At 35.0% G+C, this 20,257-nt stretch overlaps 1 protein-coding gene across 1 annotated transcript in view; it reads left to right on the forward strand.

Moving 5' to 3' along the window:
* Positions 1-20,257, forward strand: part of LOC129245344 (diacylglycerol kinase 1) — a 293,249-nt gene that overhangs the window by 17,205 nt on the left and 255,787 nt on the right. The window contains exon 2 of the mRNA XM_054883446.1: positions 17,986-18,130. The gene's annotated coding sequence lies outside the window, so the exon portion shown is untranslated. The remainder of the gene's footprint in view (positions 1-17,985; positions 18,131-20,257) is intronic.

Here is a 20,257-nt window from a genome sequence, read left to right on the forward strand (position 1 = left end):
CTTCCGATCCAAAATTCTTGGTTCGAATCACAAGAAATAAAATTTTTTTTTTTTTTGAAATTTGCATTGTAGGACATTTCTGATTATTTATTGAAAACAGTTTTTTGGATTTCAGCCTTGAATAAATACAAGAAAAAATATACTAATACATTTAGCTTTGGTGGGAAGAGACATAAATTTTTATATGAATACAAGTAGACGAAAATGGAAGAAATTTGTAAGTCTGTTTCTTCGGTCCGTTTGGGTATTTTTTTTGACAACATCGAAACCAAAGCATTTGTATCATATTTTATCTATCATAAGCCACTCGTATCATTTGTTGAAATTGAAAACATTGAGGATGAATAATGATAAAATGAAGAAAATAAAATATGAACTTTATAGCAATATTATAATGAACCTATAATTATCCCGCTCCTAATGCTGCTTTCGTCTTATTCTCTCTCAGTTTGTTTTACGGAAGGTTTCACTTCTATCAAGTCTAACCGTTAGACTGGTATTTTTTTTTTTTAGTTCTTGTTCGTACATATAGTACTCGCTCGTTATTTATTTTTGAATTGCATTCAGCCTCCTTGTGAAAGGTAGTCTGTCTAAACAAATGGCTGGGTTTATCATAGCCATGAAGTGGTTTCAGTTTGGAAGTAAAACTTTTAAAAACTTAAATGCACAACCTAGCAGATATTATAATATTCCCTAAAGAAAAGAGGCCGACAATAGTTGGACAATAGAAAGATAAGAAATCGTATAGCCCTTGTTTAGCCCTAAAATATACTTTATTTAAAAATAAGAATACTATATAGAAATATTGCGCATTTATTTCGGTGGTTAATTGTTTTAATCAACTGAAAATAATGGCTTGTTTATCAAAACCTCAACGAAGACTACTTTTAATTTATTTATTCACGTGTTGATTAGAGAACACAGCCGCTCGCTGCACGAGCAGTTGAATAAACAAGAAAAACAAGACAACTAGTTTGTAGACATAGATATACAGGTATACATACTTCACTACCTACATGCGTATATAAAAATATGTAGGTATATGAATATGTGTTATGTGTTTTATAAATCAGATAAGACGATAAAATGTGGCGCACATACATACACAAAAACACGCTATGTATTAATGCAGGGAACATCTGAGTTGAGAAGTACCTTTATTGGCATAATAATCGCCTAAGCGGTTTCAGAGCCGGTGCGTTTGTGTTCATTCCTTGGACATGATGTCGCCAGCGGAGCCGGTGAATCTAAATTACTGCACTAAGCCTATGAGGCCGTAAAGGTCATTGTTTCGCGTAAAGGTCTACAAAACCTCCGCAAAATCTTTCTTTCGAACACTGTAAGAGCTGTCGCAGCAGGTGTGGTTAAAGTCATTCAGCAGAACGGGCATAATGAGAACCTTGTAATTTTCGTTCGGTGAGAGAGAACAATTCAATTTAGTACAATAAAGTGGAGGTTTCAAGGCTGACCATTCTCTCCATATGAAAAATATCTTTAAATAAATTATAATTGAAAACCATGGAAGAGTGGGCAGATTGGGGTATTTTTTTAATTTTACGCCTTAGGTTTTTGTTCAAATGAATTAATTAGACTTATTTTTGAAAAGGATGATAACTAGAAACTAAAAGTGGGTCATATATGAGAACAGTAGCAAAAAATGAGTATAGTCATGCTAGGATTTACCACCACGAAGGGTTTTCTGCGCGTTTGATGGTATTGAAAGATCCACTATGAGCCGTTTCCATCTGAAATAACTCTCAATTCGATATTTACTGTCAACAAAAACCAAATTAAAGTACACAATTGACCAAAACCACACAGAATAACTGAATAGGAATACTGTTGGGTTGCATTCAGATTAAGCCAGACTCCACACATCTCTAACAACACGAAGATTTGGATATAACGCGTTTTGAATCCGTCTCATAGATCAGATCAGACACTAAGCTTAGCCTTACAGTTCAATTTTCAAATCCCATATCTTTCTCTGTCTCACGACTAGCTTATAAGTATATATAATATATATATATAAATGGCACATATATCCTGTTTTGGGTATTTGGCCGAGTTCCTCCTCTTATTTGTGGCGTGCGTCTTGATGTTGTTTTACAAATGGAGGGGCCTACAGTTTCAAGCCGACTCCGAATAGCAGATATTTTTTATGAGGAGCTTTTTCATGACAGAAATACACTCAGGGGCTTGTCATCGCCTGCTGAGGGGCGATCGCCATTAGAAAAAACGTTTTCCTCATTTTGGTATTTCACCGAGATTCGAACCTACGTTCGCTCTGAATTCCAAATGGTAGTTACGCACCAAGCTATTCGGCTACGGTGGCCGCTATTATGTGTTCGACTTAATAACATTGTTCGGTCAAGACACCTCACAAGGAAAACATTACTAAGATTTTAAAATTTCTCAAAATTGCTCAAGCGTTAGGCGACTAATTTGTTAAAGCTGACACTGACATAACTTTTTGATTACGACGGTGCTGCTTGTGTCAAAGTACAATAATTCTAAACCAGATTGAGTATACTTATAATATATGAAGTATATATCATAATACAGCTACATTAGTGGGATATGGTAGTGACCCTAATCGAAATTCTGGCAATACCTTTGACTTCAAGTCTAAAGATAAGAAAGGCAGTGCAGAAGCGCTTAACGGTGTACTTCGCTTTAATTTTTCGATACATAGATGACATTGGAGCAGTTGTGATGATGCGTCAATTTATCCGCGGCTATCTCACCTGCATAATGTGCCTGTATTTCATTTGACTAAAAATTAAATTTTTTTTCATTACACATCATTTTATTTCCCTCCTATCCCGTACGATTTTTCTGATTTTTAATTAAATTTAATGCAAAAATATTAATCTATTACAGAGGAAAATAATAAATCTGTGGAATATTAATCATAGAAATTGTATTCTATGCTTTTGCAATGTCTAATTATTTCGACCACTACAATATAAGTAAAAGCAAACACTTTACACGTGAGCGTGCGCTTAAAAAACAAAATATTCCTCGCGTTGGCAATAAGCCGCTGGCGGCTTTGATATATCCAACAAAAGACTGCCAACAGTGAATTGTAGCAACAAAAGTTTATAAAGGGTATTAAAGCAAAGAAATGATTTCATTCTTTATTTAATTCAGAATTTTATCAATATTGCATTTTATTCATGCACGCAATGATGCGAGCCAATGATGCTGATGACTGCCGTTTGACTTAGTTGAGTGAAAGTTACGTATACGCAGTGTGAATGCCGCACCAATACTAAAACACCCAAGCTCTCAATCATTCACTGTTGCTGCAGTCGATTACTCCGATACTGCAGTTTGGATTTGAATTATCCATGCGTTTCATAGCTGTTTGACGGTAATGTAGTGGTAATTGGATTGTGCCGCCTCGTTAGGTTGGCGAAAATGACTATATCAACTTAATATTCTATAGTCAAACTTAAATGATAGGTACTTATATACATATATATATATACATGCATGTATATATGTATGTACATATTAGCGTATAGTTGTACATCATCGATCAATCCGCTTCCTGCGCAAAATATCAATCAATTTCAAATTCTCGATGCAAAGCTGCACAAGCGTGCACAGTCGAATGCTATTAATGCTCTAAAATTCTAACAAATCACCAGTTTGGCGCGTTTAGTTCAAAGGTTTTCAGAGAGGAGTATATTCGTTGGTTTATTTTTGTACTTTTGAATAATTTGCATACGAAACGGTTTGTAGCTGATGATTAGCGGATATTCCTGTTAATTACAAGCAAATACTTCTGAGGGTGACTTCGTGTATTTAATAACTCCTATTTATATTTCCCAATTTTATTCACTATTTAAAAAGACTTTTTGGACTGTTGTTTTAGAAAGGGTTGAAATTGATTTGTTAAAATGAAGCTTCGAGCTTTAACTGGTCCATACAAATGATCCTCGTGAAATTCTATTACAGAACACTGGCAATAATAACTATTTAATTTGTTTTTTATAATCTGCTGTACAAATTACTTTACAGACTAAACAAAAATGTAAAGACAACAAGTAAAGACAAGCTAAATTTGGCAACAAAAATATAAGCACTTCAATTTAAAATATTTTCAAAATTAAATTTAGAAAAGGCGATTCACGCAAGCTGGAGCAAGATAATGAATTATAGTCTCGAAATGCGCGATCGTTAGACAAATTACTCCGAACTTTATTCTTGAGCTTTCCTTATAAAAAGAGAGCAAAAATTCGGAAGATTTTTTGGTGAAATATTAAAGTTTACCCACTCAAGTAGAATTGGACAACACTGGAAATAAACGAAAGTGAAAGGTCTGCTTTCTCTTTTATAGAGATTCTGATTAAATAGTTTTAGCCGGGAGTTATAGGATGAAACAGGGGTCTCAAATCGTAGTGAATATACTGGCTGCTATCAGATATCATCTTACACCATATTTTGCAACCAAAACAAAGATTTTTAAAACAACACAGTCAAACTTCAGTAACTTGAAACAGCATTCAATTCATTTTTTTTTCAACAAACTAAAATTATGTAAGATACATCATAAATAATAAACATATTTATTAACGTATTTGAAGTGCATATGTTTCGGCTACAATGAATTAAAATAGTCAGGAATGAGTCACTGAAACTCCACCTCTGCTTCCATTTATCAAGTCAGCCCGTGCTTGCCTTGGAACTTTTATGGCCAAATCGCAACGCAAACTCCATTAATTTGCTCTTTAATATTGCCCCAGATATTGGCATGTTTTGATTTCTAGCTGCTATTATCTTTCGAGTTCAGCTTTGTGCACATTTTTAAATATTGTTTTGCAATGATCATAAGTAGCACCAGACTCGAACGACACTATTACTGCTTCTTTATTTTTAAAAATTGTGGATACCATATTTTTGCTGGGATACCATATTTTTCCTGTAACTCCTTTACTCTTTTCTGCACTTTCGATTTTTTTTATTAGCTTATATTTTTCTTCAATGGGCAAACGGGCTTTAGTCTAGGAAGAGGCTGTTCAAGCTGATTATGTTTTTGTGGATGAGGGGGTTTAAAATGCCTAATTCATCATCAGAGCTGCCGTCGCAGCAATGGTATGTCCGGGAACAAAAAAATTCCCCCCGTCGCTCACTCTAGAACCGCTTTCGTATTGCATCAGAGTGGCGTTCCATCTCCCTCATTACAAAGGCATCTGGGTCCCATTTTTAAGCTACTTAGCATCTTGTCGATTACAGTTTCAGTGGTAGTGTTCTCCAGCATTCGACATTCTTGTTCCCAACGCAGGCATTGGAAGAATGTATGTTCAGCATCATCTTCGGCGTCATCCCGGTATGCATGTCGGCTGTTCGCATTTCCCAATTTTGAACATGTAACATATTTCTAGAAATACTCGTGCTTCGAAAATATTTGGGTTGTATAAAAATTGACTTCACCGAAGTCCCTGCTGTGCCATGTGGCGACGTCTTTTAAGAGCTTAGCCGCCCATCTGAGTCTTAGTCTTAGCATTTCATTCCTTATTTCGTGTGCTGTAGGTTTCCTTACTCTTTCTTTCATTTCCTGTTTCTTTAATACCCATGGCTTTTTCCTTGCAAAAGCTAGTAAGTCTATAGATACTGAACTGCTTATTACTTGAACAGCTCATCTTGCGCGATAGGTGGACACAACTCTTGGGGCTGCCGTTCATTGTACCGATGCTAAGAGCTTGCATCAGTGCTTTACCTTTAGCGCATTTGCCCACGGTTCAGCTCTGTATAAGAGAACGGAGAGCATGGTAGCCATCATTATTTCCCGTTTCCTTTGGGTTGGATCCCCTATGTTTGCCACCGGTCTGCTGAATAGGGGTGCCATCTCAGCGGTTTTTTCTGCTGCGTACTTTCTTTGGGCCCAGAAGGTTAGTCTTGAGTCCAGTCTTATGCATAGGTACTTTAGAACCTCTTTTGTGGTTAGCGTATTTGAGCAAGTTTGCATGCAAACTTCCAAAGGGATGTGCTTCTTGGTTAGAAGTATTATTTCCGTTTTCTCTGTCGCTAATTTGAGGCCACGTGAACGAGCTACGAGCTTTTTCAAGGTTTCGTTCTGTGATGACTGCTGCGATATTGTCTGCGTATCCAATTGGAAAGTTACTATCGGGTATTTCTATATTGAATATTTCGTCATTGTTATTGTTCCACAAGTCGGGTCCGAAAATTGATCCTTGACAAGCTGATTAATAAACAATATATAAAGAACTAATGTGAAAAATAAAAAAGGCGCTTGCCATACAAATATATATGTATGTATGCCACTCTCCAAATAAGGAAACGAAAAAAGGGTACAATAATTACATAACGTGGGAGTTCCCCAAAATAATTCGACTTAAAGCAACATGTGCTAAAATTTTTATTCGAGTTTTAGAGAATAAGAGTTATAGAAGTTCGAACTGTATTTGGAAATTTCGACGAATATTTTGAAAACTTTTGATTTTTCTTTGCCTAAAAAAATTTCTACTCATATTCTTAAGCCGATGGCTTAGTTCTGGTATATCTGTTATAACTGTGGTATAATAATTTGTAGGAAATTATTGTTTCATAGATCAAATATGCAAAATAAATGAATAAAATTTCGTCCTACACAAGTGATTTACTCCCAATGATCTTTTTAAATTGTTGAACAGTCTTGTGATTTACCTCATAGCAACTAAATGATAGCAAGAAGACATCTCCTCTAGCAGCAGAGCTGGATTATCTATAAAGCCATTAATTGAGTGAATATTTAGTTTGATGATTTGTATTATTAATGGAAATATTAATGTTTTTTCATATCCTAATGCTATATTTCAAATTTCTTTTGAAAGATATTTGATTTTTTCACGGTAGTTTTAACGCAAGGTGCTTCAAAACCCAACGTTATGAATGCAACTCTATAGCTGCCATAGCCGAATGCGCTGGTGCGTGACTACCATTCGTTAGTGCCCGGGTTCGAAGCCTCGGGCATGAAATACTAAATTATAGAGAAGGTTTCTTATAATAATGATTATCTCTCGGCAAACAATGACAAACCTCCGAATGTATTTCTGCCATGAAAATGCTACTCATAAAAACCCATTTGTCTTTTGGGGACGGGATAAAATTGTAGGCCTGCCCATTTGCAGAACAACATCAAGTTACACACCTCAAATTGCTTTTATTTTATGCCACATTTTTGGCTATTGTTTTAGACTTTTAAAACCGCTCTATACTCGTGTACCAAGCTATTAACACGATTTCTATAATTTGCACAGCTTACGCTCGAAACTCATAAAAAATCCCATTAATAATAAAATCGTGTAAACTAAACAATAATAGCATAATATTTTTAATACCCAAGCTGCCATAGACTAAACAGATGAGTAGAAAAATAGAAAAGAATAGAAAATTTATATGCTTCGACTTCTGTTTGGTTGAAAATTCATAATAAAAAAATCATAAATGCAGTTAATGGGATACGCAATATACAAAGTAATTTCAAACCGAATGCAAATTTAATTGAAAGCACTCTAAGATTTTTACGGCATTTTCTGAAGAAAAGTGGAACGTGAAATGAAATAGAAAAAAGAAAAAGTTTTCGTTAAAAATTCTTTAAAGGTATTAAAAATGGAAATAATATAAGAATTAAAATTTCCATAAGCCTCCCAGATCAATAGTCCAAGTGTTTATTTTTTAATGCACAGTGCGGCTTGTGAGCGCCATGAGCGGATGGCTCAATATTGTGTAGAAAAATTGCCGCTGTGTAATATTTTCATATAGGATTTTATTTTTGTGGTTCCGCTTAAACAAAACTTATTATCATTGCAGTCGATATTGGAATTTGTGATATTAAAAATTGTGAATTTGTGAATTGGTGGTGATTTGTTGAGAGTTGTGAAATTGCTTTTAAAGAAAATTTTCAATACTCAAGGAAATGGTTGCTTGAGGAAGTAACGGTTGTTTTTAGAGATGTGGATTTTCTTGCGAAGCTTAAAATATTCAATAAAAAATATTCGTTTCTATAGAATTGCAAAAGTGTTTTTTTTAATATTAAATATTCATTGTGGTGATTACTTTCGAAAGTTATGGGTGTTTTTTAGGAGTGAAGAATTTTTATTTTTTAATTCAAAACATTCAATGAAACCGTTATTTGAGAGAGTAGCGAGTGTTTTTTGAAGGTTAAATTTTTTTTCAACGGTTTACGGCAACGATTTATACTAAAGAAGCAAAAAATTATAATAAGAAGATACGTTTTAAAATTCACATAATTGTATTCGTTTCTGTTTAAGGAATGTCAAAACTAATCCTTTTCTAGGATGAAACGTCATAAGAAATCACAAGATTTTTGCTTCACTGATGTAAAATAAAGTCCTTAATTTCTTTTGAGATACTGTGGGGATAATTCCTTCAGAATGTATTAACCCTCTACCTCCTCCATGTATGGGTAATTTTGGTTTCTTTTAGAGAAAATACAAACATGCCAAGGTAGTATGCATCTTAAGTTTTTTTTTTTTCAATTTACCTTGTGCATAGCAAAACGACCCATTTGTGAAAAGTGATATGGTAATAAAAATGGTTAACACATTTGCTTAGTTGTGGTTAATATTTCACATACTAGTGTTGCTTATAGAAGTGCGAAAGCTAAAACATTCAACAAATGCGTGTTTAATTGTGTGTAAATGTTTGTACACATATGTACATGTAAGAAAGTTTCAAAGTTGCTGTAAACAAAAGAACTTTGTTACTCATCCGCAATGGTGGTTTATATGCTTGAATGAAGTAATACACAAAAGTTGTTCCCGACGTTCACAAGTGCTTTAATGAAAGCATATTTCATGGGGTAGTGTTAGAAAGTTTGTGCAAAATACAAAACATGATAAGTTACCTGAGAATTGTAGCGGACGCTTGTTGAAATGACACAACCGACTATGATTTACTTAGCAAATAAACGAAGCTGTGTAGAAAAACTTAACAAAATACTTTCTTGTACTCAGTACATTTCGAAGTTTATTTCTCCACTATCTCCAATCTTTTGCAAACTGGGTCTGTCCTTTAGAGGCTACAACGTTTCTTACCTTTAGGGTTTGAATCTGTTATTGGAAGATGTTGAGAAGGGTGTTTTAGCTCTCAAACCTTCCACGAAAATGGATAGTGATGGAACAGCATCAAGACGCACACCACAAATACGAGGAAGAGCTCGGCCAAACCTCCAAACAGGGTACAAGCGCCAATTATATATATAGTAAGTAAGAAAAAAATAATTTTTGTTTTGTTAAATATATTTGTAGTACCTAAGGAGTCAGTAAAAACAATTGTTTGTGGATTTCTGAAATTAAATACTTAAATAAATAAATAAAATATAAGTTTTCATGTCTGTTGAGATTTTATATTCCAGCAAACGGTCTTGGAAATACCTTCGTAGAAATCTTCTTGCGCAAAAGGATACATGTATTTATGCATAGTCCAGGGTGTATAAAATCTTTGCCAAATTTGCCGTATTGAATGCATTTTTGATATCCAGTGTTACTTATTCTTATTCTTATATTCTTTAGATGCTTCGGGTCAACGAGTACCGCTTATTTCGTCTAGTACCGGTAGTGTATCTACACTTACGGCATGAATAGTGAATCCTCCTTTTCCAAAGCCGAACTGTTTATCGGATATACGTCCTTTAACTTGGACCATTATCTCGAGGTCGAGTCGAATAGGCAAACTGACCCATAGCTGGAAGTTTCTAAAGGAGATCTACCGAGTTTTGATGGCAAAACCAGCGTTTATATCTTCCTAATTAATAGGAAAGTTATCCCGTGTTCAATAGATGCACAAACGATGATGACAAATCGGTGATAGCCAGTCTTGAAACTAGATTTCAGTTTCAATGCCATCTCGGCTGGAAATATTATTTCGTTGGCTTTTAAACATTATTTCCTTATTTTTGAGTTTGCTTCATCATTCATCATTGAAGCTGCTAGGAGGTTGAATATATGCTTGGACCCAATAACATTTGCTGATCATGTCAAACCAGCTGGTCAAATCATTTCATTGAATACGTCAAAGTCCAAAGCGCCGGTTTGCTATCTACGGTGTTTCTGGCGTGATTGTTTTTTTTTTTTTTTTGGTAGTCGGTAACAGTAGCTCAGTTTTTAATTGAAGAGCTTGTAATATCTATGATTGGTCCGAAGCCATTTCTATAGACGGTGTATTCTTCTCCGGTACAGCGAAGTTACTTATGGACATCTGAATGCTTCTGTGATCACTTTATTCTTTGGACAAGTCAGCTGTGAAGGCATTAAATTCGCTTCCGATGATAATGCGTTGTATGGTACTAGCATTTATGACAATTTTCTTAATGATCACCTCAAATATTAATATAACTGTATTTGTTGGTATGTCGTATTTATAAATCTAGATATCCTCTATCCCTTCTGAGACGAAGTCATTCTCTTGAACCATGAGCTCTACGTAGGTAAGGGGACGACCACATGCCCAGACTGCAGCTTTTGCGCTGGTATCTTGCTTTCTACGGTTCGTTTAGTAAAGCAACGTCAACATTTAGCTCCGCTACTGTTTGCAATTAAAATGTTTTGTGCGGCTTCGCTGTGCTTGAGTTGCAGAAATCTCATAGCGATTTTAAATTTTTCATGGCCGCTTGGTGTACCGGATACCTAGCCGGTTCCTCTTTTTGTACACAGAAAACATCTTGAAGGATGTGCACATAATTTTGTTATGGTCTTTCACTTCCTCATGTAGACATTTTCACTGGTACAGTTTTCTCATTGCGGCACATAACCCAACCTATTCGAACTTTGTCATCTCCTTATAATTTTTTGGCAAAATCCGAAGGTAAAAAAATTCTTGCTATTTTTCTTAGTGTACATGGATCCATACATGGGTGCATTTTCCTTCTAAATATATTATGTTCTAAAATACTTTAGATTGCCACACTGTTGGCTAAACTTTGCAAAATATCAAACTAATTTTTTCAGAAATTTACACACTGCTGTGTTGCATGCGCATACTGACACACAAGAAGGTAGTTTATTAAATGGGAATAACTGTTTTCTAATATGCTGTCCGAGACACTTCAGGCATGTTTTCCCATGTATGTGTGCGTTGAAGGGTGCGTGTGAGCTGCTAGAATGCGAGTGAGTGCATGTCAAACAGCTTTGGTTGCAAGAGTTTATGCAAACAAACAACAAGAACATGACCAAGCAACAGCAGCAACCACGAAGTTGTACACACATACACACATACGGAAGTAAGCAACATACTCATAGTTATTTATGTACTGATGCAAACAAGCGCACCTTGCCGAGGTTTTACGTACCATCACGTTTGCATTCGGGGTAGCATGAAGTGTTAAAGCAACAAGATACCGATATAATGAGTGCACATGAAGTGGCTAGCCATCAGAAGCAGTTGCAGAAACAATAGAAGGCGGATGACACAATAGGGCAGGTAACCAAAGTTGCTGCTCTTCTACCTGCTACACGTTTTTTGCTGCTGCCTGTTCTGCCACTTATTCTTCTGCGATGGCTAAGGAATTCCGCTGTAAAGTATACAAGCATTTAACAAAAAGAGTTGTGATTGTTGTTATACTTCGAATTTGTTTCTTTAGTTTCAAATTTTTTACCTTAACTTTTCATTTTTAGTTTCTTTCCTGAAAGCAAATTGTTGCTCTTGCTATGGTGGTCGTTGTGGTTGTGGTTGTGGCAAACTGCCCTCCAGGTAAATTACATGCACTTGCATTACTATTACGATACATATGTACAAATGCATTTATACATAAGTGTAGATACATACATAGTTAAAGACTTGTGTGCTTATGTCAAAATGGAATTTGTGCATTGGTACATATGAAGTGAAGTGGAGCAAAATCATGGCTATTCTCTTTCGGTAAATCTATACACCTACTACCCTACTACCCTTACAACAACAACAACATAGAGTAGCGTTGTCGGTTTTCTTGATCCCTGAAGGTTGATGTGGCTACCGTTTACAAGTAAGTACATTTTTAAGTGGTTACATGAACGTAGGGTAGAATTGTGTTATTTAACCACAGATCAGGCCAAAAAACCAGCATAATGCATTGTGTATCATTTATGGTTTATACAAAGTGCCCTAAGCGCTGGGCGTATGACCGGGTAGAGAACCGCGTAAGCCAAATGAATATTTGATTCGCTCATGACTGCGAAGGTCGGTGCAACAAGCTCGATCACAAACATCACACATTTTAGTTTCGGTAAATTTAATTGCCCGCGAAACACTTTTATTAACTCGAGAAAATGCTTAAAGTCGAAGTTTAATCTTATGGTGAATGAATCTGTTTCTTCTGCGAATTGAAAATTATATAGGAAGTATATCGAAGTGAAATATCCGTAGGCTATTTCGCGTTTTTTCTGTAATACGTACCCTATTACACGGATTACTCTGAGCGTAACTGAATAACCCCATTTCTATAATCAATGGTGAGGGAGCTAAGCTTGAGTTAATATTTAGAGTAATTTTCGCAGAGATTGTTTTTATCGAGAGTAAATTTGCTTAAATGATTGATTTTTAAAAATGGTTAGAACGGGCCACCAAATATGATTCAGCCGGCACTTAGGCTGGACTTATATAAATAGCTTTCGCGGCTGTTGTGTTGGACAGCACAGGTAGTGGAAGTCACTTGGTTGGTACTGGCAGTCCTAGAGTGATACACAGGTAGCCTGTACATGGTCGTAGTACGATTTTCAAAGTAGATTATCGTGATAAGAGTACATTCATCAACTTACTTCGCCTCTTGGCACTTAGCCAGTATGAAACGCTGGTACAACGAGTTTCAGCATGACCATTTGATCATTCCCGGATGAGTACAACGAGTTTCAGCATGACCATTTGATCATTCCGGGATGAGTTTCGTGAAGGACGTCCAAAAGCAAATGATGTGCCAGATGCAATCGATGCTGCCGTCAATTGCTAATACAAGATCGTCATCTGACATATCGCGAGATGTAGACATCCCTTCGAACATAGACGAACCCTTCGGCGTCAAGAATATTTATTCTTGTTCTATAACACATAATTTGGCAATTGCCCAAAAAAGGACTCGTGTCGGTTGGAGTAAGGAAATGTTGAAGAAATGCAGAAATTGAACGAAAGATTTACGCGAAAGAAGCACCTGAAAGCAAATGGTCGTATGTGTTTTCAGAAAATTTGGTAATGTCGCAACTGTACCACTAGAGAAACTTAAAACGGTCAATTCTGAGTAGTACACAAGCACTTGTTTTGCTTTTTCGGAGAATTAAGGAAAACCAACGGTCAAGGACCTATTATCCTTCACGAAGAGAATGCGAGCTTACACGTATCGGCTTAAACAAATGAGTTTTTGAGCACTCAAAATATCGAATTAAAGGGTCATTCTTCTTACATCTCTGATTTGGCACCTAATGATTTTCTTCTGTCTCCGAACATCAAAAATAAAATTTTAAAAATGTTTGCGGAAGTCTTCAAATATATTTAATATATTAATCAAATATATCTGAATATTCAAATTTAATTCCAGTGGAAAAATTGCGACTTAAGTCGTAAGTAAGTGCCAAAGTAATGAGTGACAATGGAGGTTTATCAATGTAGCCACACTCTTACTAATCACCTAGCTAACGGAGTTAGACTGAGAAATTTCTATTCCACGGGGAATAATCTTTTTGTTTGACATTATTTCTGTGCGTAATATGACTTTTCTATGCTATTTTGTTATTCAGTGATGCTAACACAATGCAAACACTGGCTCTCAGAACTACAGAGAAAGAAACTTGATGCCATTTGCTTTGAATGAATTACCATTGGTATATAACTTATTTAACAATCGAAAACATTATAAAACTATAAGTTTCTCTACTTGAGAGCCAACATCAGAATACACACCGCCAATTGGAAGAATATTTTTGAAAATGACTAAGCCAACAATTTCCCGCTTAATTGCTGTCAAACAAAAATGCTAGGTGGTCGGTACAATGACGCTAAATTTATATATTATTATGCAAACTAAGTTTATCGTATCGCTGGCTAAAAAAGCTTTCGGCTGCTTACGATTTATTATTTTGCTAATTTGCTAACACTTGCTGAAGTAATTTATTTTGCCTATAGCGCAATTCATTATCACATGGAAACGACCTTCAATCTGTTCATACGTTTTTATCTTTTTTACTTTACTTTTACTTTAGTTTTTGTTTTATTTAAAATTTTTTTTCCACTCACAAGCGGTCAACGTTATCAAAATAATTTTTGCGCACAAAAGAAAGATAAAATCACAAACAAAAGCACTCTGAGATTTATTTTTAAGAATATCACAGTAGTTTCGCCACAGAAAAAAAAACTACAAAAGCGAACAATAAAATAAAACAAAAATATAAATAAGACTATGAAATTTTTTGGCTTTAAACAAATTACATACAAACATACATATATTATATATATATTAATTATATACATTGCTTTATGCCGCAATTTACTACATTTAAATAAAACAAACTACATAAAAAATAGAAGTAGAACCTAACTTATCATATGCAAACAGGCGCATTCATCAGCGGTGAATGGGTTTCATTAACGAAATATGAGTATTTTTATTACCACACACTCTACCTTAGCAAACCAACCCATCGGCACTTGAGCGATTCCATGTCAAGCGATCTAAGTATTTTGAACATTGTCTTAAATTTTGGTTTATTTACCGATTTTGGTATAAAGAAAAGTAAACTGAATTTTGGTACAGAGCTTTTTAAAGTGAAATATCTACATTTCTTTTTAACATTTCTATAATTTTTATAAATTTTTTATTTAAATTTTTCGCATGAAATATATTTTTCAATAAAAAGTTAAAAAAAATCCTTTTTTGTTCGAAAATTTATGAGAGGAATTTTTTGTTTTTTGTTTTGCCGTCATTTTTTTGAAGAAACAGTCCAAATATCGATTTTGCCTACTTTTTTCATTAATAGCTGATAATACGCCTAGTAATACCTGAAAGTTTCATAACTCCATTTTCATAATGAATTGGAATCCAACTTTTCGAGTTACATTCAAAAACGTACAGCGAACCAGTGAAATATACCTGCTTGCTAATGTACGAAGCTCCGATACGGGTACGTAGTTTGCTGCAGTTTATTTGCTGCACGTAGTTGAATATATGTGACTGTAAAAGTTATGGGGATTTCATTATAAAACTTGTAGAGATTACAGATCACCGATTTAGCATTTATCAAAAGAAATAAAGAAAGAAAATAATCTGAGTTTGGAGGTGCTTGGTTGGTTGGTTGGTTTAAGGGTGACGCCGCATCGGAGTGCCACATAGACCGCAAGTTGGGTCCGTTGTGTTGCCCTAGAGCTCATTATTTTATATGATTTCCCCACCTAACCGAGATTTTTATTGTAGATTTTGGACAAAGATATTAATTCGTTTCGAGAATTTGATGAGAGATTCGATTTTCAGGTTCGAGAGTACTGAAAGATTGTCAATTGTTTGAGAGCCTAGAAGAGCGAGTCGACTTCTGGCTAGACCGGGACAACTGCACAGCAAATGTCTGCTCGATACTTCCTCATCTTCGTCCTCGCAGTATCTGCACAGGTCGTTTTGAGGAACCCCGAGCCGACGTGCGTGAGTGCCCAAAAGGCAGTGGCCGGTGATAAGAGATATTATATGCCTTAGTTCGTGTTTCGAAAGACTTATAAGGGTTTTTGTCTGTTTCAGATTGTAGGATGGCCAGATTTGTCTGATCTTAACGCAAGTAGTTTCCACTCGCCACCTCCGATCAGCAATGCTGTGAAATTCTCGATCAATGAGCAATTTACATGTTGAGAGCGGAATGTGGATTGTGGGTAAGTTACTAATATTCGATTGCGCAGCTCCAGCTCTTGCGAGCTCATCAGCTTTGCAGTTACCATCGAATCCACTGTGACCCGGTATCCAGATAACTTGGACAGAATTCTGAACACTTATCTCGTTAAGAGATAAGAGACAGGATCGAACCACATCTGAGTGGGTATAAGAGGAGCTGAGTGCTCGAACGGCCGCTTGACTGTCGGTGAAAAAGCGGATATCCTCTAGTGATATTCTAGTTTCTAAGAGAGTTTTCGCAGCATACCAGATAGCGCATACTTCCGCTTGGAATACGCTACAGTAGTCGGGTAATCGAAATGATAGATTGATGTGAGGGGAATTGGAAAAGATTCCAAATCCCACTTTACCGTCTTGTTTTGAACCATCTGTATATATAATCAGAGGGCCATCGATTTCGGTAAGATTTGTCTTCCATTCTTCCCTAGTTGGGAGTGAACAGGAGAATAGCAAGGGTGGTGATGGAAGACTTACATGATAGTCTATGTCGGAAGAGATAACAGTGTTCCTGTTCAGTATGGCCGAATGGCCAAGATACTTATTCCATTTCGATATAGCATTCATGCGTGTCGCTGCTTTCGCTGCAATTGCTTTGCCAGCCAGATCGATAGGGAACAAGTGAAGCAACGTGTTTAGAGCCTTAGTAGGTGTTGTACTTAAGCATCCTGTTATCAGGAGGCAGGCTGTTCTTTGAACTCGATCAATTGTGGCTACTCTACACCGTGCTGTCCACCATACAACCACACCGTAGAAGAGTATCGGTTTGATGATCGAGGTATATATCCAATAAATGATCCGAGGTGAAAAGCCCCTATATTGCCTATAGCTTTCTTACAAGTATAGAGAGCTATGAAAGCTTTTTTACATCTGTTTTCGATGTTCAATTTCCAACTCAACTTCCTATCTAGAATAACTCCTAGATATTTAGCTGAATCAGATAGGAGCAGTGATTCCCCTTTTAAAGTTATTGTTTGCAGTGGAGGAGATTGTTGTTTCCTATTGAAGAGAACAAGATCTGTCTTTGCTGGATTTGCATTTAGTCCGCATTCGGTGCACCATTTTGACAGAATATTGATTGAGCGTTGCATGAGCTCAGTGAGGGTATTCAGGTGTTTGCCTGACACGCAGAGAGCAATATCATCTGCATAGGCTACGACCTTGCAGCCTGCTTTTTCGAGATTTCGAAGCAAACTGTTTACAGCGAGATTCCAGAGAAGGGGTGAAAGTACTCCGCCTTGAGGAGTGCCTTTGACGGCGTACATTCTCATGCGGCTTAACCCAAGCTCTGAAGTGATTATTCTATTTTGGAGCATTTGTTCGATCATCTTTCGGATGGAGTAATTAATACCCAATTTGGCAATTTCAGACAAAATAGCGTTGGGGGTGTTTAAAAAAAAAAATTTTTTTAGATATTTTATTCTAAAAATTAAGAAACTATATATAAATTGTTAAAAAACAACCGAAATAATGAACTGAAAAACCACCCTGGAAAGAAATTTTTAGCTTAGAACAAATCTCAAAACTGATATTTTGTTCAGAATTTTTTCAGTTTACTTCTAATTATACTCAAATTACAAATAAACCAATTTTCAGAAAAATCAGCAAGAATGTCCAAAATACTTGGTGCATCACTTGTCATAGAATCGCCCACTCATGCTGCTTCTCTACGACTGAGTGGCAGCAGTAACGCTACTATTCGCTTCTGGAATTGAAATATTCAAACTTTCTGGAGTTTTATTGGAGCCATTACACAGAAAAAGCTACGAAAAGGGTTTTTAATAATATTTATTTTAATACAATATATACAAAAATATGTGAATACAAGGTGGCGAAAAATTAATCATCTAACTTTGGTTTTGAATAACTTCTTAATTAAATAAAAACATAATGATTTTGTGTGACGAAAATCTTTATTTTGGCCTTTGCGCGTCCCATTGCTTGTCGGTTTGTATACCGCTGCTATCTAGTTCACAAGTGTCCGATATGATTGACGTAAATTTAACTTTATATACATTTTTTGCATTTTCGTATTAAACTCTTTCAAAATCACAGAAGACTTTGAAACGATTATAAATAAATTAATATTCAATTATTTTCCTAATTTTGTACACTTTCAGATTTATTAAGTGATGGCAGAAAATCAAATCAGTAGAATTTGAAAGTGGCTGTGTATGAAATCAAAATAACTGCACAAATTGTTTGATTGGCGTACAATTTGCCTCCAAATTATTAAACCCAGTTGAGAGTGAACAAAATCAAGTGGTAAGTGTGGGAGCGTTATTCCTATTTTATATTTACTGATAAGTGTTGAGAGTTTATTTGTTAATAAATTTGTAAATTAATTTTAAAAATTTTCTTATGAAAATTAAGTTCACTTCTCTTTTAAATGCAGATAAGCGAAAATTTCAAATGTTGTGTAAATAACACAAACAAAAACAAAAACACTTCATCCACATTTCACACTTTCTAATCAGAATATTCGGAAAATTTTCGATCATGAGCTTTTACAGCTTATTGAATTTTCTTAATATATAATAAATTGCAACTTTCAAGTAACATAAAAGTTGTGTTGATTTGTGTTTATATTAATTACGAAAAAATCTCTGGGAACATAAACAAATCTTCTCATAGAAAACGAATTGCCTAAAAGTGAAGTCCTCCCAATTTTTAGGACAACATCAAGACGCAATATACAAATAGTAGAATGTACTTCAACTAGATACCTCTCAAGAATATGTGCGAAAGTATCTAAATATGGATATCTTTCTCATAAAGGTCAGGTGGTTAAAATTTTATCACGTTCTCTATTTATACATTAAAATAGGAATGGGCATAGAAATATTGTAATTCAATAGAACACATAATTCAATTGAAATGAGGATCGAATTTAATTTCGGGAAATTTTTAACAAACTGGGTCATTAATCAATAAATATCAACTATTAATTTGTTTCTTGGGTTTGCAAATAAATTTTTATTTTCGAGGGTAGTATATTTGAGTAGTATTGGAGTAGTATTACGAGCAATAATTTCCAAATTCCGGCTCCATTGCCTTTATTATCAAACATAAATTTATAATTTGTTAACAACCCTAATTGGATCTTGTCATAGCTACGATACATTGTCAATAAGTTGAATAGTTACAATAAGTTCTACGCTCTCGATCAAGAATTACAAATTTTTAATTTAAATGGACCTTGCATCGACGCCTCTAATTCACGCTAGTGTACACGTTTGGTTTTTTGTTTTTTGGTTTTTGACTAATGTCAGCTGTTCTTGCCTATGATATTTTTGATAACTGTTTATTATTTTAAAGAGGCAAATCAATATTTTTTGAAACGAGATAGTTGTAATAGTTATAAAAAAAGTTGCCATTTTGTACTGCCTCATTTTTTTTTTTTGTTACATTTTACTTTGCTAATAAATCCATTTGTCGCTGATTGTAATTAAAGCAATTATTTAATAGTTGGTAATTTGGGCAGTAATGGTTTCCATTTTTTTAAGAAATATTTATATGCTCCCATAAGCGGACACTGATTGTCTGCATAGAAGCTTACAATTTTCGCTAGTAGGCAAATCATAAGAAATAATATTTGAGTTCATATTCAAAAAATTTGCATTTATATAAATGAAATGTTGTATCATATGAGCCATTTTTGCCACCACCCACCAGACGCCGTAATTGTGTCGTTTCCTAACTGCTTAGTTATTTCTTTTGTTTTAGTCATAACTAATACTATATACCACATATGTTTCGATTTCTGCCCAGAAAACCACTCCAAAGATACAGTATACAGTTTTACATCAGCACTTTGAGCGATTTTTTATCAATTCTGTCACTGAGATTTCATGTTTTTTTTTTTTTTTTTTTTTTTTTTTTTTTTTTTTTTTTTTTTTTTTTTTGTTTCATTCAATGCTAGTAATCAAAAACATAATGATAGCAAGAGTCCATGCTAAACTATCCAATCTCTTTTACCCATAAACCAAAGCAAGCGTAGCAACTCATTGGTTTGCTATGGCGTAATCATTAAAAATATGAACTAGTTCAAAAAAAGGGAAAAATAAATTCGTTGGAAAACACCCAAACCAGAATACGAGTAGAAGAGAAATCCATTTGTGACAAAAAATTTTTCGCATATTGGAGCTTCGCGTTCACTCATGGCAGATTGGGAATCCGAGAAAATTTATGAGAAAGTCCATGTATAGGAGAGCATTTGTAATGAATAAAAGAAACGAAACTTTTTCAATCTAAGTAATCATACATACTTAGCTTGAACAACACCGGTGAATAGCGATAAAAAAATCCTAAATCGCCTTTCTGATTTTAATTTCATCTACCAATACATTCATTCATTCCACGCTACTAGATGATATGCAACACTCGACCTTC

This window comes from Anastrepha obliqua, chromosome 4 (assembly GCF_027943255.1).
Source record: "Anastrepha obliqua isolate idAnaObli1 chromosome 4, idAnaObli1_1.0, whole genome shotgun sequence".
Lineage (NCBI taxonomy): Eukaryota > Metazoa > Arthropoda > Insecta > Diptera > Tephritidae > Anastrepha > Anastrepha obliqua.